General features: G+C 46.1%; 1 long non-coding RNA gene across 1 annotated transcript; it reads right to left on the bottom strand.

The window, feature by feature from the left end:
* Nucleotides 1–1,149: 1,149 nt before the first annotated feature.
* LOC111976212 (uncharacterized) lies at nt 1,150–5,019 on the bottom strand. Its single transcript, XR_011481343.1, has 2 exons — nt 4,168–5,019; nt 1,150–3,107 (listed from the first exon to the last, which is right to left on the bottom strand). It is a non-coding gene; the product is annotated as an uncharacterized lncRNA (long non-coding RNA).
* Between the last annotated feature and the right edge of the window lie 16,734 nt (nt 5,020–21,753).

The following is a 21,753-nucleotide window of genomic DNA, read 5'->3' as shown; positions in this document are numbered from 1 at the left end:
TATAGACGCCAGGTTATAACACCCATGGCAGCCAGGTTATAGACGCCACGGCAGCCAGGTTATAGACGCCACGGCAGCCAGGTTATACACGCCAGGTTATACACACCATGGCAGCCAGGTTATACACACCATGGCAGCCAGGTTATACACGCCACGGCAGCCAGGTTATAGACGCCAGGTTATACACGCCACGGCAGCCAGGTTATACACACCACGGCAGGCAGGTTATAGACGCCAGGTTATACACGCCACGGCAGCCAGGTTATAGACGCCAGGTTATACACACCACGGCAGCCAGGTTATAGACCCCAAGTTATTAACACCACGGCAGCCAGGTTATAGACGCCAGGTTATACACACCACGGCAGCCAGGTTATAGACACCAAGTATTAACACCACGGCAGCCAGGTTATAGACGCCAGGTTATACACACCACGGCAGCCAGGTTATAGACACCAAGTTATTAACACCACGCGGCAGCCAGGTTACAGACACCACGGCAGCCAGGTTACTGACACCCCGGCAGCCAGGTTACAGACACCACGGCAGCCAGGTTACTGACCCCAGGCAGCCAGGTTACTGACACCGGAGGTTACACACGGCAGCCAGGTTACTGACACCGGCAAAGCGGTCCTAAGACCCGTTATCTACATGGCTGGATCACCCGCTGGTGTCAGTAACCTGGCTGCCGTAGGGTGTCTAGTAAACAGCCATAGCGCGCACCGCCGATGGTGGACTGTCTGTAATCCCTGGCTGCGGGACTGTCAAGTAACGCTGGCTGCCCGCGTCGGGGTCACGTAACCTGGCTGCCCGTGGTGAACAGGTCAGCCAGGTTACTCTGGCTGGCGCATCTCCTTGCCTCCCCTCCTTAGTCTGCACTGATCTAAAAACTCATGATAGATAAGAACAATATGTCCTTTTATGTCAGTGAAGTAGACTGTTGAGATGCAGCCATGCAGGCACAGTGACATTACAGTAAGGAATCAGAGAGCACAGTGGTAAATCTCCATCACAGTGAGTTGGGACCGAGCTGGGTAAGGCAATAGACAGTGGTGGAAAAAGTACTCAATTGTCATACTTGAGTAAAAGTGAAGATGACTTAATAGAAAATGACTTAAGTAAAAGTCTAAAAGTATCTGGTTTTAAATGTCCTTAAGTACAGTGGTGGAAAAAGTACTCAATTGTCATACTTGAGTAAAAGTGAAGATAATAGAAAATGACTTTAGTAAAAGTCTAAAAGTATCTGGTTTTAAATGTCCTTAAGTACAGTGGTGGAAAAAGTACTCAACTGTTGTAAAAAAGTAAATTCATTTACAAACGTAGTATTTTATTTTTGTGAGTCCGCCAGATCAGAGGCAGTAGGGATTACAACGCGTTATATTGATAGGTGTGTGAATTGGACCATATTACTGTCCTGCCTGAGCATCAAAAATGTAACTTGTACTTTTGGGTGTCAGGGAAAATCTATGGAGTAAAAAGTACATACTTTTATTTAGGAACYTAGTGGAGTAAAAGTAAAAGTTGTCAAAAATATAAATAGAAAAGTAAAGTACAGATACCCCCCAAAAAACTACTTAAGTAGTATTTTAAAGTATTTTTACTTAAGTACTTTACACCACCGGCAACAGGAATAGTAATCTCCTGGCTCTGGGCTCAGCTTGGCGTCACATACAAAAGGCAAGGGTGGAGTGGAACTAGGCAAACATAAACAGGTTAGATGGGAGGGGTGTGGGAGTGATTCAGCATTTGACTAACTACATGTAACTTTTATGTCGGACACTATGCTGTTGATATACAGTATAATCTGTATAGTAATCTGATTGGTTAGCAGTGCTTTATATTTGCCATAACATGTAAACATCTGAGTGTAGCTGGCACTACTAACTTCATGCAGGAGGCTTCCTAATACAATGTTCTAGTATTGGATTGTAAAATTATAGAAAGTATAAAGAAATAAAATGTAATATAACGTTTTTAGACAGACAGTATAAAATAAAAATATATACATATAGTATCTAGAGAGAGTAGTGCACTATGCACATTCCTCTCTCTCTCTCTCACACACACACGCACTTACGCACACACATCCACACACACTTATACACACACACACACACACACACACGTGTACGCATTCACAAGCACTTACACACATACACAAATGTATGCAAGTCATGAAGAAAAGTTCAGATCAATAATTAGTACTAAACGCAGCTCTACTTCTAACAGACGTCTCCTGAAGTGGTTGTAACATCTTAGAACGTCTCTGGAAAGCTTTTAAAAAATACTATGTGCAATATAAAGACAGAGCTGCTGTTTGGCTGAGGCAAAGCTCTGATATAAAATACATTTCTGCTCTCATGCATATACACTGTATATACCACAAAACTCAGACCAGACCCACATGTCCTTTGGGGGGGGTGCATGCATGCGCGCATGTGTGTGTTGTGTGATATTGTGGTGCAGGAGTGTCAAACTTTCGGCACAGTTTAATATAGAGAACCATGTCTTATATATGTAAAAAAAAACAAAAAAAAGGAAATATAACCACTTTTCACTGTGGCCCTCCAGATCTGGGTGAAACCCCACTGTGGCCCTCCAGATCTGGGTGAAACCCGACTGTGGCCCTCCAGATCTGGGTGAAACCCCAATGTGCCCTCCAGATTCTGGGTGAAACCCCACTGTGGCCCTCCAGATCTGGGTGAACACCCCACTGTGGCCCTCCAGATCTGGGTGAAACCCCACTGTGGCCCTCCAGATCTGGGTGAAACCCGACTGTGGCCCTCCAGATCTGGGTGAAACCCCAATGTGGCCCTCCAGATCTGGGTGAAACCCCACTGTGGCCCTCCAGATCTGGGTGAAACCCCACTGTGGCCCTCCAGATCTGGGTGAAACCCCATGTGGGCCTTGGATAAAATGAGTTTGACACCCCTGGTATATGTGTGTGGTAGTGAGTGTCAGTGTGTGGATCTTTGAGCCTTCTACAGCATGTTAGGTCCAGTAGTGCCGTCCCTGCTTGGTCAGAGAGGGGGGAAGGGCATCAGAGCATCACCGCTGCTGGACTGACCAATCATACTGCTCAGTACAGGTAATGCCTCCATAGGACTCTACAGAGAGAGGCAGGGAGAGAGGGTGAGGAAAGACAGAGAGAGAAGAGAGCAGGGAGAGAGGGTTAGTGAAAAGAGAGAAACGTCAGTACAAGGAAAGGAGTCTATGTGGTTTGAAGGTTTCCTTGTCCCAGCACCAGAAGGATTCCATCACCTAGTCCACCACCTCCCCATCTGACACTAGTACAGCAGTGATAACACTATCTAGCACACTACAGCGCCCCAGGAGGAAAGGGGAACACACCTTGGAAGGGCTGAGTCAGACAGCACCAGGTAGATATTGACCATATAGAACAGGTACGGTTCTAGGTTCCACCAGAGAATGTGGTTAGAGCGTTGGGCCAGTAACCAAAGTGGTTGCTAGGTGAATCCCAGAGCTGACAAGGTAAAAATCTGTCGTTCTGCCCCTGAACAAGGCAGTTAACCCACTGTTCCTTGGCCATCATTGTAAATAAGAATTTGTTCTTAACTGACTTGCCTAGTTAAATAAAATAAAAATCTGATCCTAGATCTGAGGTTAGGATTGGGGGTATTCTGATCCTAGAGGTTAGGATTGGGTTTGTGGGGTAATCTGATCCTAGATCTGAGGTTAGGATTTGATGTGTGGGATAATTGATCCTTGGGTTTGTGGGGTAATCTGATCTGCACTGTAAAATATAGATGTCAATGATCTGACTGTAAAAAATATAGTGTCAAGAAAGGAAATCAGCTGGTTGCCACAGATCTAGGATCAGATTACCCCCCCCCCCCCCACACACCCACACACACAAACACCACACACCACACACACAATCCAATGTGACACTCAGGGTCAGAAGACATCTGATCCTGGACCAGTGGTTGGGGAGGAACTTCTACTCAGTGTCCCGATCAACACAACATTCTCTGGTGGAACCATCATCTTTTTTTACAGTGTGTGGTTTGGGGCATTGAAATCCCCCCTAGTTAGACTCCGTGACCCCCTAGTAACCCGGGATCTCAAACCACACCCACAACCACATTGTCCCGGAGACGAAGGAAAGGAGAAACACGCCCCATGACCCTGTCAGCCAATCCTTACCTTCCGCCTGCCTAGGACACACCTCTTAAATACACAGCCACTCTTTGGGCTGCGTGAGCAGGGTCCGGGAGGGATCGTGATCGTGCATGTTAGCATGAGCGTGCACAAGGCCATCCTCAGTAGCGTACTATAGTGTTGAGGGGGACAGAGACACAGGGGACTGAGACAGGCTGGGCTGTGTGTTCAGAAGAGTCAGCCTTTACAAGATGCTTACTGCTGATTTATCTACAGTATATAGTATCACCTCCATTTACAAACTAGTGTTCATTAGCACAGGCTGAACTCACTGGCTATTTCCTAGAGTATGTATCAGTGAGGAGCAGCCTCTTGTAAATCAAGTCCATGCAGGCAGTGGAGATCCACCCAACAGAATGCCTGTGGGTGTTTGTGAGGGAGGGAGGGAACAGAACAGGGAGGGTAGACCTGACTAACTTGTTTGATAGCCTCCAGGCAAACACAGTGGATACCTGACAGTATAGTACACTCCTCCATTAGCAGATTTGAATAKWTCCTTTGGATCAACCYTGAGACATGAGAGGACACGGCAACACATARTATACCGGTCACATTGCACACACACACARRTTCTCTAACACACATGAACGTACACACAGTCTTGTATATCTAACSGTGTGGGGACACACAATTCAGTCTCATTCAAAATCCTATTTTTCCTAACCCCTAAACCTATCCTAACCTTAACCCTAACCTTAACGCCAAAACCTAACCCCTAACCCTAAAACTAACCCTAGCTCCTAAACCTAAACCTAATTCTAACCCTAACACTAATTCCAACCTTAACCATAAACCTCCTAGAAATAGCAATTTCCACCTTGTGGGGACTAACAACATGTTGGTGTTTATATTCTTGCGGGACTTTCCCCCGACAGTATGCAGTTAAACACTCAGTAGCACACACACGACCATCACGCACAAACGCACGGCTTGTCACGCACGCACCAGCATACCACGCAACGCACGCACTGCACGCACGCACGCCACATTCACGCACGCACGCACGCACGCACGTCGGCACGCGATGGCAGTGACGACACACACACGACACGAGCACAGACACAGCACACACATCACACACACGACAAGAGTCTTTTGTCGGACCTGGTACTCGCTGAATGGGTTTGAGTGCAGCAGTTCTTTATAGGCCGAGGCTGGGGGGCTCCATGTGGCTACGGACACACTCCACAGGGGAGGGCAGGGGGAGTGGGGAAGGGGTGTACGCCATAGTATTGGGAGAACCTGGGGACTGGAGAGAGGAGGGGAGGGAGAGAGAGAGTGAGAAGAGAGAGAAGAGAGAGGTGAGAAGAGAGGAAGAGGCTGAAGAAGGGAGAGAGAGAGGGAGAAGAGAGAGAGAGAGAGAGGAGAAGGAGAGAGGGAGAAAGAGTGAGAAGGGAGAGAAAGGAGATGGTGAAGAGAGGAGAGAGAGAGGGAGAAGAGAGTGCAGGAGAGAGAGGGTGGAGAGAGAGGAGGAGAGAGAGAAGGGTGAGAAAGAGAGGGGAGAAGGAGGAGGGGAGATAATAAGGGAGTGGTTGGAGGGCGCATAACAACAGAGCATTATAACATTCCGAAATGCATGAGGTGTTGTTGCTTTAGAGTCATACAGTAAATATCCATTAAGGACAAAACCACACGATTTCACATGTGGAAATCACTGTGACAATGTGTTTTTTTGTACACTCAATGATGTTTTCACTTTGTAGTTTCATTGATCACATGTTGCATTAATATATGTGTCACCAATTAACTTCCATATAGGAGATCACGATGAAAAACGTGTTTTGAGGAGAAAGTGATGAATCCGTCAGGGATACACATATCCAAATTAACTCATGCTGGTGGGAGGGATGGGGGGGGTATGGGAGAGAAGGTTATTGTTGGGTCTTAGAGTGCGTGTTGCTCTTCCTTCTGAACACATCTACTGTTCAGTCATTAACTACCTTGTGTATGTCCCTCCCTCCAGCCCCCAAGGCAGACTTACAGTGTATGACTGGATGGTTTAATGGGCTAACAGTTCTTATCTGGGGCACTGATATCAATTAACTACCTTGTGTATGTCTTTCCCCATCAACCCAATAATAGTCCTACCTGGGAATAGTCATGCAGTGTCAGTTTCATGTAGAAGCTGAGTGCTAGCTGGGTAGTAGGCGTGTCCAGGGTCCTATGGGGGGGGGACTCAGCAGCCCTGCCCAATGGGGAACGGGAAGAGGCCGGCAGCCTCAGCTGGCAGGTGGAAGGGAAACGGGTGGGAAGGAGAGGAGGGAGGAGAGCGACCTGGGGAGGGGGATTGGGGGTGGGGGGGGTAGTTAAGACAACACGCCAAAAGGAAAGGACACGGAAGGACACATGCCCAACACGGAACAAGCAGAGAACTTACAGATCCCCTGGTCCCCTCTAAGATGGCTGCTGTGAGGCAGATACAGTGTGCTTCAGTCGTCTACAATGGCTAATGTTGACATGGTCACGGTCAGCAGTTTGTTTCTAGGAGAGGCTTCTGCACAACGACCCTCTTCAACTGAAAACCTTTTAGTTTCCTACAGACTTGTGTTGGGCTTGACTCCTGACCCCACTAATGACCTCACTATTATATATCACCATGACTAGTTGTACATTGAGTCATTTAGCAAACGCCTCTCAATCCAGAGCAACTTACAGTGTTGAGTGCAAACATTTTCATACTAGGTCCCCAGGATCGGACACAATCAAAACCACACCCTGGACTTGGCAAGTGAGCAATCCCTACAACCAAACTGAGCGTAACACGGGAACTACAACGAACCGTAGAGCTCAATGACTCAGACCATCCACCACATCACAACAGCACCAGAGCTCAATGACTAGACATCCCCATCACGTACAAACAGCCAAGCTTCAAATCGAATAGACAATCCCCTATCACTACACACAGGCAGCGACTCAGCAAATAGTATCTAGACATCTCCATTCACTGGCACAACCACAGCAGCCCGCGAGTTCACAACCTGAGCTCATGAGTCGTGAGAACATCACCATCACTACACAACCTAGTAGCTGCTAAATAGACTAGACATACCTTCAATGTAAGCACTACACTACAGAGCTCATGACTTAGATATCAATGCCCCATCAAGCTACCCATGGCGTGCCCGGAGACTCATGAGCTAAGTTACATCACCCATCACTACTACTACCAGAATGCATCAATGACTACGTACTATGTAGCAGTACATGTGGGCCAGACGAGAAGGCCGACCTACACTGTCGTAGGCACTCAAGAGATCTGCGGGAATCGAATATTGAGTGTTTCATAGTCGAACGTATCAGTCTCACACTATTCAGTACTATTATGCAGAGTAGCTGGAAATCGTTACCAAGTCGAAGTGGCTTAGACCCACATCGTAAGAACTGTTAAGCTTTTATTGATGAGCCCAGCGACCATGTCGAACTTTCCTCCAGTCCGTAAGCAGACGAGGTTAGTGACTTATGTCACATTTGAATAGTATTCCCTACAGCTCATGGAATAACACCTACAGGGTGATTTCCGATGTCTGAATGCTATACTAGATGCTCAATGCAACTAGAGTACCTTTGTAACCCAATGCTTCCAGCTCCCATACGGCTAAGAGCTCAGGTTATGTACTACGTACATCTGATGCAATTCTACGCGAATCAGTGGAGCATACGAGCCGAGTAAGCTAATTAGTACTAGACATCTGCCATCCAACTACATCACCAGAGCTCAATGACTAAGAAGCATCATCCCACTTACACCCTACCATCAGTATATATTCTGTTATTTGTCTTATGCATCTAGAGAACTAGCATGAGCTAGACATCGAGTCTCATGCATCTCTGACAACATTACACGGAATCTCTGATTGTCTTAAAAGGGCAGGGAGACAGCCCATAGAGCCTGGCATTTGTAAGTCAATCTCAAGGCATCAACTTGCTATACAGTTGCTAACAAGGAGTGCTGTGCTTGATGCTGACAATGCACACATGAAGACGAGATTGCACCAAGATCCCGACTAGACGCGTAAGACATCAATCGCATCACAATCGACAGCCAGACACGCCAGAGCTCCCCAATTGAGCTTATGTAATCACCTCAGCCTGATGCACCTTTATCACACCACTCAGCCACTGACGGTCACTAAACTGCTAGCTAGACCAGTGTGCAAGCGCAACAGCATGCACTACCATCCTAGAAAAGCACTCGCAAGATTAGACAAACTCCTACTCACGCAGAATTAAAGACAAGATATGCCAGTCAACGCTGATCACGGACATACACGCAAGAGCTCAATGACTTTGCAGGAACGAGCTGAGCCATTTGGAGCGCACTCGGAATAAGCTAACATGACGCAGAGCTAATGACTAGACTACTCACCTAGCATTAACAAACAATACCAGGAGTCTCCTCAATGAGCATAGACATCCCATACACTGACACAGCCAGAGCTCAAATGACTTTAGAGACAGGATAGCCGATATCGACTAACGAATGCACCAGATAGCTCAATGGACTTAGACATCACCATTGGCATCATAGCAGTCCGCATAGAGCTCAATGAGCTAAACCCGGCATCTGCCGATACTTACACACCTGACTCCGGGCAGCCTTCATCGACTAAGACAATTCTCTATCTCACTACAACACCAACGTGGGTTGGTATGCTCAAATTGACTAGACATGCACATCCACATCACTACCACACCAGAAAGTCAATGACTCATAGATCATGCCACACATCACTAACACAGAACCAGTTAGCTCAATGACGAGATCATCTCTCATCACTACAAAGCTGATCTAACTCTCAGCAAAGCTACAATGATAGACAATGCACCTAATCACTAGCAACAGCCAGAGCTCAATGACTGAGACATCACCATCAGCTAACACCAGAGCTTCAATGAATAGACATCTACCATCACTACAACCACCAGAGTCTCAATGTTACTAGACATCAACTCATCACTACCCACATCCAGCTCAATGACGAGACGAATCCCCATCACAACCAGCACCAGAGTCAATGACTAGATCATCACCATCACTACACAGCACCAGAGCCAATGACTAGACATCAACCACCGATCAAGTACAACGCACGAGCTCAATGACGAGACATCTCCATCACTACACACAGAGCCTGCATGACATAGCACAGATCACAATAACACTACAACAACCAAGCTCAATGACTAGACAGTCAGCATTCACTACTAGCACCAGAGCTCAATGACTGAGAACATCACCAGATCTGACTACACACTCCCGTAGCTCATGCGAGACATCTCCATCACGTACAATCTACCTACGTAGTCAATGATAGACATCACACACATCTAAACTAAACGATGAGTCCTACGCAAGATGCATACAATGACTCAGATCATCACCATCACTACACACCCGAGCCATCAATTGACGAGACATCAACTCACATCAGCTAGCAACTAAACGCACGAGAAGCTCAATGACTAAGACATCACCCAATGAGGAACTTTCTAGCGAGATACACCTATGAGCTCAATACAGAAGAAGCGATGAACCAACGAATACACATACATCACCAGAGCTGCATAGACTAGCTACGATATCGCCCATCCACTTAATCATCATAGACACACCGAAGATGCTACAATTGGAAGACATGAAATTCTCCACATAACAACCCCCAGAGCCTCATTGACTAGGCTAACAGTTTTCAACATCTCCCATACACTAACACCAGAGGCTCAATTTGAACTAGACATCCCCCATACAACTAACAGCGAAGGGCCACCCAGATGATCTCAGCTCCACCCGAGCCTATCGGTCGTCGCACAGCCACCCAAACACCTGGAGCTATAGGACACATCTACACACCTGGATAGACTCTCTTCAGAGCACAATCTAACATCAATCCTATGCGTCCCTACTGATTCAAGTCTCACTTTTGAGCTAATATATGTGCTCACACATGCATATGCGTCATGACTTCTCCAGTACATATTGGGATCCTTTGGAATTGGGCTCAAACGGTCCTCACAATGTGCCCAAGCAGCACATAAAGACCATTGCGAGACACTCACATAAATCACTGATTTTTAATCAGAGTAGTGACAGAGATGTTTTACATTGCAACAGTCATGTGAAAATACAAAGATTTTCTACACGTCTCCGCTATGCAAATTGCATCTGTCAAAATCACACAGTTAATTGCATCCCACAAACCACAAGGGGAACACACGACAAACATCAAAATCAGTCATCTGCACTACGAATATGAGTTGATGGCAGCGCAATACCTCGGTTACAACAATCACACAACTCGCCAGGTGTCCTACCCGCACCTCTGGTCGGGGACAGCAAATGCTGCTCACTCTATGCCCTCGGCTAGAGTTACTGTACGATGCAAGTATGAACTGCAGACCAGGAAGAAAGTAAGTAGCAACGATGGGGGCAGGAGAAGGTGAGGGGATAGAAGGTACTAGCATGGATTCAAATCCTGACCGCACTGTCTATCTTTTCTCTGTATGGCTGGGTTCTCTTTCTGATCTAAACTCTGGGAGGGCCAGTAGCGTCTGAACCATGACCAGAGGGTAGGACACGCTGGTGTGTGTGTGTGTGAGTGTGTGTCGTAGTGTTTTGTGTTTGTGTGTGTTACCCTCAACCTTGGTGGTTTGCGAGAACTCTGTTGAGTTATTGAAGTGAGAATTTCTGCATGCGGGAGAAACGTTGTATGTGGTCATACATATGTACTGTTCAATTAAACACCTCTTCTTCACACTCTGATTAAAAACAGGTGTCTTCCGAATGGTTTTTATGTTGTGCTCTGGCATGTGTGAGGCCTCTTGCCCCCATTCCAAATGGAGATCCCCAATGTACTGGATAGCATTGGAGTAGTGTTGTGTACCAGCAATATTACAAAAAGCAAGACTTGAAAAAGTAGGGATCTCAGATCGATTTGGAATTGGCTTGAGTCTTCAGTTGGAGTGTGTGCTGCGAATCAGGGGGCTGTGGGAGAGGTGGGTGGAGCTGAGCTCCTGTGTGTAGTGATGGGGATGTGCTAGTCATTGAGCTTGGTGTGTAGGGATGGAGATTTCGTCACATAGTCATGAGCCATCATGAGCATGTGTAAGTTGGTTAAGGAGATCGTCTAGCCTCATTGAGCTCTGGTGTGTAGTGGCAACTAAGTGTGTGTCTGTCATGAAGCTCTGGTGTGTATGATAGTCGAATGTCTAGTCATTGACTCCTGGTGAAATGTAGAGATTGTGTCGATTGTCATAGCTCCACAATCCTGACTTGACCAATATGGAGTCGTGCTAGTGATGGCAGTATGAGTCAATGCCAGGTCAATTGAGCGTCATGGTGTGCCTCACAGTGACTTGGCTTGACGCTCTCGAGTACATTGACGACCTGTGCTCCTCACGTATACAGTAGGTGATGTCTATGTGCATTGACGCTCGGTCAGATATGGTAGTGATGTGCACACATGTTCGTGGCCACATTAGTATGCTAGCGGCGAAGGTCTGTCCGGCAATGCCGCTGAATGGCATACTAGGTTATTGAGCTACTGGTGATAGCTCACTGCTGACCTCGGTGAAGACGCGTCTTCTTGCATTGAGAGAGCACTGGTGTGTAGTATGGTGGTGTCTACAGTATCATCCTCGTATGCGCCTGAGGTTAAGTGAGATGAGATGGACGATTCTATCGTCATATGGGGCGGGTCAAGGTGCCAGTGGTCACGTTAGTATAGTGTTGTACGTGTCTAGCGTCAAGCATTGCACTGCTTCTGGTGTGTGGTGTGCGATAGGTGAGATGATTCACATTAGTCATTGACGACTCTGCTGATGTACCGTGATCGTTACAGATAGCCTGTCTTCAGTCAATAGCTCGAGCCTGTGGCAGATGATGATGTGAGTGATGAGAAAGGAGATAGTTCTATCATTCGAGAGCGCTTCTCGTGTTTGTAGCTAGATGGATGATTTGTTAGTAATCTCGAGCTACGTAGGTGTGTCACGCCGCATCGGTAGTAGTCATACACTCGATATGAGACTCAATGTGTCGAGCTAAGAATGTGTACTGATGTCTTAAGTCATTGAGCTCTGTTGAACTTGGTACTTACTGATAGATCGTCCTCGTCATTGATCCAATGAGTGTAGTAGTGCATCGCGTGATGAATGATCTAGTGCATTGACTCTGGAGATAAGCGTAGTAGAGAATCAGGTGTATGTCAGGACATTGAGCTGCTGTCACGTATCGACACAGAGCACTAACATCCATCATAGTGCGAGCTATCACTACAGCTCAGCTGAGCTGAGCGAAGAATCGACCTAGGTGACTATTGAGCTAAGTCAAGCTTGTAGTATGTAGATGTGATGATAACGATCTCAGTCCAGTTCTCTTGAGTACTCTTGGTGTGTCTTGTGAATAGATCGTAGAATGAGAAATCTAATCGAGGTTGATGGCTATGAGTTGCCAGTGATGGCGATGCTATGGAAAAGCTACAATTGAGCTGCCTAGTGTGCAGTAGTCACGCTGTGGTGAAGTCGCAATTCTTACCATCACTCTGCCAGCCTAGTCTGAGTTGTATTTACCGTGTAGGAGCATTATGTGATAGCTATGCGGATCTGAGAGCTGGTGATGGCATCCAAAGCATACACAGATGGTGTTAGCTAGACATGTCATAGTATCAGTATCATTGCAGTCATTGCTTGTCGTTAGTAGTGATGGCAGATAATGTCTATCATTGAGCTCAGTGGTGGCTCGCGTGAAGTCGACAGGTGAGGGATGACTCTAGTCATGTCGTAGCGTCACTTAGAGGTAAGTGGGCTAGTGAGAGGACTAGCACATAGAAGTGCTATGTCTATATTAGTGCGCGATCTATGTTGTACTCAAATGTGCACATTTTCTTACTGAGCATCATTGACTCTGGTGTTGATGAGGCAGTGATTGCTGAGATGTCTAGTCATGTGAGAGTCACTGTGTGCTGTATGAGAGGTGACATGCAGAGACTGTCTCAAGTCATGTGAGGCTCTGGCATAAGATGTTATGTCGATTGTTTATCTCATGCTACTGGTATTGTGGGAAGGGAGTGTCTAGGTCATTAGCAGCCTCAGTCGAGTAGTGTCATACGTGGATGGTGGGTATGCGTACCTCATGCGCAGCAGTACCTTAGATCCGAGGCCCGCAAGTGGTTGCTTGAGGGCTTTAGCTTCCGTGATTCATACGAGTAGATCGTGGGGCTGTAGATTCAGGGCTGCGTGATTGGCTGTGACGCCGTCGGCTCTGCTTATCTTAGTCGTAATATGACCAGTGTCCTTCGCGGTTAGAGGTCCTCGCTACCGCGATTCTGTCGTCGTTGAGGATCGTGGCATATAAAGTCAAGTGAGCTCTGAGTGTAAAAGCTAGACTATGGTGGTATCACTAGTCATATTGAGAGTAGACTACTGGTCGTGGTAGCCTGAAAGTCGAATGTGGGTGTGTCATCTTGTCATTCGCAGAACATGCGGTGAGGTGAAGAGTATCGAGGAGATGTCTAGTCATTGAGCTCTGGTGTTGTGAATGGTGATGTTAGTATCATTGCGAGCTTCTGTGTGTATAGGCCGATGATGCGTAATTGTTAGCATAATAGAGCTGGGGATGAATATAGTCATGAGATCTCTAAGTACATCCTTCTAACCTGTAATGCACAACGCTGTAGGGCAGTAGCTAGATGGTCATCAGCGTCCTAGTCGAGTGGGAAATAAAGAGCTAACTGCGCTGTGTGTTGATGGTGATGTCTAGTCATTAGAGCTGGTGGTGTAGTGAATGGAGATGCTACGATCATTGCAAGTATGCGATGTGTAGACTGATTTGGGCGTTAGACAAATCATCGTTCTTGAGAGTCATATGAGAGTGTGTCGCTAGTGACAGGGCGATAGTCATAGTCATTAGAGCTCTGAGGTACGCAGTAGATGATGGAGAGGGATAACACTAAGAATAAAACTTGAGGTTCGATTGTCTCGTGGAAGAATGCTAGTCACGTGTAGCTTCATGTTGGCATTAGAGGCTATTGGCCTGTGTGCATAAATTGCGAGAGGGTGCTGGTGCAGATGTGGATCTCGATCTTGAGAGGTTGGATCAATATGAGACCGAGTGCTGAGCTGCGCTAATGACTACAGTATCATTGCTCTGGAGCATGCCATAGCGGTGGAGTGATACTGATCAGAGGACTGTCATCAACTATCTCTTGATTATCAGCTCATGGTGATAGCTAGAGTAGTGTGATAGAATACATGCCTGCATTTGCTAACATGATGTTTCCACAAATGTTCAACTAATGTGTTGGCTAGCAAACAAATGTTTTCTTCTACCTTTCCATTGGTCCACAGGGTAAGTTCTTTCGAGAGAGAGAAAGATGCTCCATAAGCACGAGAGAGCCTCGAGCGCGCGAGGCGCATCGGCGCAACTACCGGTAATTAGTAGGGTATCATGGTAAGTGCAAGTCACGCATTAACACAATATGCTCCTGTAAACACACAATATAGGGAATATTTCATAGAGCGACGTGTCAATGTATCAGCTCGACGTGCAGAGTCGTCTTACCGTCAGATCAAACCCTGGGAATAGCAGCTCAGCCGCGTTGTAGCACAGCACGAGTAGCATCGTACCTTCGCACGAGGAATGAACATAGCTGAGTAGCTACACTGCCTCAAGTCAGCAGCCACTCTTAAGAGGGGACATGGGGATCTTGGTCAGATCGGTCTGGTAGTGTCGATGTAGGGTGTCTCCCAGTGTCGTAACTTACTCTGGTCCTCGTGTCTAGGCGGTTAGACCTACTGTTGCTGATACGTCGTATAATCTATACATCCACACTCGACCCCTGAGTTACAATCACCCCCAGATTTAGGCTCACCTATGCCACAGTTGGCAGTCATGATGCATCGTGGCTCCTGCCAATACAGTCACTGCTTGATCCTCTTGCTATTACTAGATTTATTCACGTGTTACCACCTAGATCTCCCGATCCAGATGCTGCAGAGACTGGGGTGAATACACTTATCCTCACCTCACCATTGGGCAGTTGCGGCATGACTTTCCGTCCCTATGACATACTTGGACACGCTAAACCCTGTCTAGATATCGCAAACTCATGTACCTACGATTGATAGACATCGAACACTCTGCATAATACATATTCAGGTAGAGGAACACATTAGGCGCACTAGGGAAGGAGCACACACTACACCAAGGGGTCAGTACTCAAGTGAACCATATCAGTGCCCCAGAAGAGACACCTGTTGCAGCGCCCCATTAACACCATTCCATCATACACTGTACAGCTGCTTGGGCTGGGATGGTGGAGGGGACATCAAAGGGTTAGTTAATGAACTGAACAGTAAGTGGTGGTATCTAGAAGGTATGCACACAACGACAGCTATAGAGACAACTGGCACATAGAAATGCAAATGATTACTTAATTGACTCAACTCACTCTCACACCTCCCTCTCTTCGCTCGTCAGCATTGAAGTATTGATTTAGCGATGTCGAGTAATCAAAGAAACGTGGTATTTGAGGAGTGTAAACTACAGGACATCTTCGCAAATAACACGTTACTACGATGACTCATATCAGTGAACTACCAGTACAGTGGTGCACACTCATCATGCCTAGATTATGACTCATAGCATGTGAAAAATGAAATATCTTCATATAGTGAGACAATTTGCAACACAGATGAGACGTGGAGGTGTATGAGACAAAAAGCAACACATCATATGCTAGCACTCATCGATTATATACTCTACATTGATGAGTAGATCGAGTGCGCGATTATATAACGCTGTAGAGTGCGAGATTATTCTACTGGATACACTAGAGGAACTCTTAAGATCTGGAGCTCATTCAAAAGGGGAGTGGGAGCCGATGCTATGACCCATAGTAGCAGCTGTCTATTTGTCACAATTGCGCACTCATGTCCAATCACACATGCTTAATCATACTAATCCCCCGCTACGCTGCACACGTGCTCCCGTTCATCTTCTCATCCTGCGTACTCTCTATCACTCTCCTGTGCAGAGCACAGTCTCTAGTCTCGTGGACGATCAAGATCGTCTACACGCACCCCTCTGTGCGTACTTCTCCCCTAGCGCTAGTCTCTCCATTCCTAATCGATCCTAATCCTAGGCCTCTTGATTTCTCCTGCTCTTCAACTCTCTTTTCCTGCGCACGTACTAGTCACTCATCATTGTATACTCCGGGTCCTCTGGTATTCACGTCGTTGCTTTCTGGCTCTGTCCTCAGTCTACATCGGTTGACAGGCACTCGCTCTCCTTCTGCGCTCCAACCCTCTCTTATCCTACTCTACATCTATGTCACTCTCTCTCGCCTGCAGCCTCGGCTACATACTATGCACAGTCCTCCTCAACGCAGATCTGCCCAATAAGCTAGTAGGCGCTGATACTTATCTGGCCTCACCCTCACGATACCACTCGCCGATGGAGGAAGAGTTCGACATAATGAGCCTCGTGACTATAACGAACCGAATCTAGACTTCCTATCAAGACTATGATAGGTCTAGGTAAATGAAACTGTGTGCATGATGTGACTCTGTGTGTGTGATGTGTGTGCCTGTGTGCTTAATCGACGAGTGTGCGTGCAAAGTCCATGGGGCGTAGCTAGCGATTGCCGTCGGGCGAGCCTGTGGCGTGGCCGATGAAGTAAGCGAGCGGCGCACTAGCGAGTAGTCGTAGCATTTGAGATGCGCTGTGTGCTGACTAAAGTGTGCAACTCATATGTCTGAGGCAGCTCGTTGTTCACATGAACTCATACTTGTACTGAGTCGAAGCTACCAGCTAGAGAAACTAGAAGTAATACCCAAATCGATCTGAAATGTTTGAAACCTATTGCATTGTTCTGTGCTAAAGGAGACGCAATGTAATGGACAATTTCATATTGTAAGCGCATGGGCGTATTGACCAATCATGACCATGGGGGTTAGATGCGGCTTCTCAACTATCTCTTTATTGCAAGTACCAGCGTGGCATAAATACAACACCTGCATATTTGCAACATGATGTTTCACAAATGTCCAACAATGTTTGGCTAGCAAACAATGTTTCTACCGTTTCAAATTGGTTCCACACAAGGTCTTTCACACACTGACTTCAAAGATCTCCATAAGCACGGTCAAGTATCCTCATGCTTGCCCGGACGCCAAGTCCCCCACTACCTGAAATAAAATCTAAGGCCAATAGATTTTCCACAGTTTGGGAAATTCGACTAGGCTTCAGCACAGCCGGAGTGCAATGGCTAGCCTCACCCTGGGTGAACGCGTTCTTGAACACAGTATCTCCCTTGCCAGGTAAGTGTGAAGATACACACATCAGTGAGGGCAAGTGTCCTCCAGTGCAACCATTTTTCCGGCTAGCGTACACTTTGTGTTCCGATAATATCACATCAATCGACCTGCGTTAAATACCGTTTAGGAATGCACCTCGCAGACAGAGTGGTGAAAGTAGGTTCAATTTTGTTTACCTAGATTATATAGTGAACCACTAGATTCCCATCATGCAACACGGTAAAGAAAAATCACCAATGACTTTTTATAATCTTAACCTGTCTGATACTCACAAAATGTATGCGATATGACGAAATTAAAATCATATCAGACACACACACCACACACACACACTACACACACAGCCAGAGACAAATGCATGTAAAGCAATTGATTTATTATCGATTAACATCGTCACATTCTCTTGTACTTTTGATTTACGGTCGTAAAAAGAAGGGTGTAATTCACCATGGAAAACACAGGGCGATGTCAACACCAGTCAGTTCCACTCCTACAGCATTAATTTCGCTTTGATCATGTTGATACAGGGCGATGGCAGCACATAAAGCACCAGCCAAGCTGCATTTCAGTATCACTAATTCTTATTTGCTTATGCTAAAAGGCAGTGTGGCTGCCCTGACAATACACAGGAAACTTTGATTGTATTAAAAGGGCAGGGGAGACTAGAACTGCATAACGAAGCTGCATTTAAAGTCTATTCAGCGATGCAATGCTTACTACAAGGCAAGGGTGTTTGCTGATGGAATAATGCCAGAGCCCCTAGTGGGGACAAAGATGCTTTTACGCACTCTGGTATTCCCAGGCAGTCTCCCCTCTCAAGTTAGCTAACCAGGCCCGACCGCTGCTTTAGCTGTCCGAGAATCAGACGAGATCGGGCGTATTCGAGGCTGGTTTGGCTGTAAGCTATGACCAGCTCTTGTACAAGCGTCCATGAGAAAAACTTAGTCACAGTGAGTCTGATAAACCGGACATTTCACACAATTAAGATATGCAGCTCTGAACTTTGGGTTCACTCAGAAAGTGGATAGAAATACAATATGATCGTAGACGTAGCCAATTCAACGTTTTGGTTAGGCAACAGGATAGTTGGATGAATACAAAAGTCCAACCGGTTAGCTAACATTTCAAAGGCTGAGGGTAGCAGACATAGTTTCAGCCTTGGGTGGGTAAAATATACGGACGCAAAGTAACATGACTTGGCTGACAAAATACATCATTAGCAACAGTGTTGAATCATGCGCAGCTATCCTATCTGAGAAGAGATAATGAACATGGTAGCAAATGCTGCTGAGGAGTGTGAATACACACCTATCTTAGCATGGTGTGTGCTAGAGGAGTGTAGGCGCATGGGTGAATGGACAGATTTCAGTGATGGTCTAGGTATAGGCGGCAATAGGTGGTGCGTGTGATACACGGGATCATGACCATGGGGGTTAGATGTCTGCTTGTCTCTAACTGATTCCTCTTGATTGAAGTCCAGGCGTGGCACATAAATAGCGATGCGTGCAGTTTGTTGCAGACATGGATGGTTTTCCACAAGAAGTGTCGAACAATGGTTTGGCTAACAAAACTAAAATGTTTCTACCTTTCAAGTGTGGTGCCATGCAAAGTGTGCGTGTTCACGAAGCGTGAACTGCAAGAGATTGCCAATAAGCACGGATTCGAAGTGTCATCTGGTCATGGCGTTCCCCGGACAGCAGTGCCCCGGAACTATGGAACCATAATTTGCCAATAGATTTCAAGCATTTGGGAAAGTTCACCAGGCTTTGCATCACAGCCGGAGTGCATGCTTAAGCTCACCCTGGTGAACGCTCCTTCTGAACACAGTTATCTCCTTGCCAGGTAGTGTGAGATACACACATCAGTGCGGCAAGTGTCTCCAGTTGCCAACATTTTTCGGCTAGTCGGTAACCACGTTTTGTGTTCCGGATAATATCACATCAACAGGTTCGACTGCGTTGAAATTACCGTTTAGGAAATTGGCATCTTGCAGACAGGAGTGGTGAAATATAGTAGTTCATTTTCGTTTACTAGCTTATATCAGTGAAGCAATAGATTCGCCATCATGCAACACTGTAGAAATATACACTGCAATGACTGTTTTTAGATATCTTAGGCCTGTCTGATATCACAAGATGGTGATGGTGCGATAATGACGAACATAATATATTCGAGACAGCAGTTACACAGCACAGCACACACACACACACAACACCAGGAGACAGGGTAATGCATGAAAGCAATTGATTGTTTATCGTAACTGATCTCACATCTCATGTACTGTTTTGATTTACGTCGTCCATAGAGTAGGGTTGTAATTCACCATGGAGAAGACACAGGGCCTATCAAGACATCAGTCCAGTTCCACGTCCTCACCAGACATTATTGTCCTTTGATCATTGTGAAGAGGGCGAGGGAGCACTAAAGCACCCACTAAGCGTGCATTCAGTATCAATATTCTTATTTGTCTTATGCATAAAAGGCAGTTGCTCCCTGACAACACAAGGAACTTTGATTGTATTAAAAGGGCAGGGGAGACTAGCCCTAGAAGCTGCATTTAGTCGAATTCCGCATCCAATGTTACTACAAGGCAGTGTTGCTGATGGAATAATGCCAGACACAACCCCTAGTGGACAAAATGCTTACAGCACCTGGTGATGTTCCCAGAGTCAGCGCTCGTTCCATGCCGGATAGTGACTACACCCGGCCCGGAGGCCGTGTCTGCTAGCTTCGAGATCAAGACGAGATTCGGAGCGGTATGGTCTCAGGGCGCTGGTTTGGGCCGTAAGCTTAAATGACCAGCTCTTGGTACACCATGGATAAATCAAAGTGAGTTCTCGATAATAGAACAGACCAATTGTTTACCAATTAGATAACAGCCTGACTTTGGGTCACTCAGAACGTGGAGAAATTCCATATAAACGGTAGCCATGCATTTTACAAGATAGTTGGCATAAATACAAACCAAGCCTTGCTAAGCATTTGTCAAAGCGAGGGCACGATATTGTCCCAGCCTTGTGGGAAATAATAACGGACAAATACAATGACTTCTGACAAATTTACATCATTAGCAATCAGTTTCACATGCCGCCTATCGCTATCGACAGAAAATAAACCAAATTCTGAATGTTGATAAACCTATTGCATTGTTTCCTGTGCTAGAGGAGAGCGCATGTATGGAAGTTTCATATTGTAAGCAGCAGTGGGCGTATGACGTACAGTGCATGACCCTGGGGTTTAGAGCGGCTTCTCCAACTAATCGTCTTGATTGAAAGTACCAGGCGTGGCAATAGATATACCATCGCTGCATTTTTTGCAACATGAGTGTTTCACAAAATGGTCAACAATGTTTGGCTCAACAAATGTTTCTACCTTAAATGGTCACAAAAGTGTCCTTTCACAACTGACTTTCAAATAGATCTCGCGATAAGCACCGGTCAAGTCATCCCTCAATTGCTTGCCCGGACACAGTCCCCACTACCGATAAATTATGCAATAGATTTCCAACATTGGGAAGATTCACAGCCTTCAAGCACAGAGCCGGAGTGCAATGGCTAAGCCTCGCCCTAGGTGGAACCGCCTTTCTTGAATCACGTAATCTCCCTTGGCCAGGTAAGTGTGAGATACACACATCAGGTGGGGGCAAAGTGTCCTCCAGTGGGCCGAACATTTTCGGCTTCAGCGTAACCTCCTTTGTGTTCGATAATATCACATCTAGCATCGACTGCGTTAAATACCGTTTAGGAATGCACTTGCAGACAGAGTGGTGAAAAAGTTTAGTTCATATTTTGTTTACAGCTTATATCAGTGAAACCACTAGGATTCCCATCATGCACCACTGTAGAGAAAAATCACAATGACTTTTTAATATCTTAACCTGTCTGGATTATCACGAAATGGTTATGCGATATGACGAATAATAAATCATATGTCCAGACACACACACCAGCACACACACACAACACAAGCAACACCCAGAGACAAATGCATGAAGCGAATTGATTTATTATCGATAACCTCTCACATTCTCTTGTACTTTTGATTTTACGTCGGTAAAAGGAAGGGTTGAATTCCACCATAGGATAACACAGGGCATCAGACACCAGTGCGCAGTTCCACTCCTCACCAGCATTTATTGTCCTTTGAATCATTTGACCAGGGGCGAGGGAGCCACAAAGCAAACACAAGCTGCATTCATATCAATATCTTATTTGTCTATGCATAAAAGGGCAGTTGCTCCTGACCACACAAGAACTT

The sequence above is a fragment of the Salvelinus sp. IW2-2015 genome, linkage group LG17 (genome assembly GCF_002910315.2).
Source record: "Salvelinus sp. IW2-2015 linkage group LG17, ASM291031v2, whole genome shotgun sequence".
In the NCBI taxonomy this organism is placed as follows: Eukaryota; Metazoa; Chordata; class Actinopteri; order Salmoniformes; family Salmonidae; genus Salvelinus; species Salvelinus sp. IW2-2015.
Note: the sequence above shows the minus strand (reverse complement) of the source record. Positions and strands in the feature narration are given on the sequence as shown.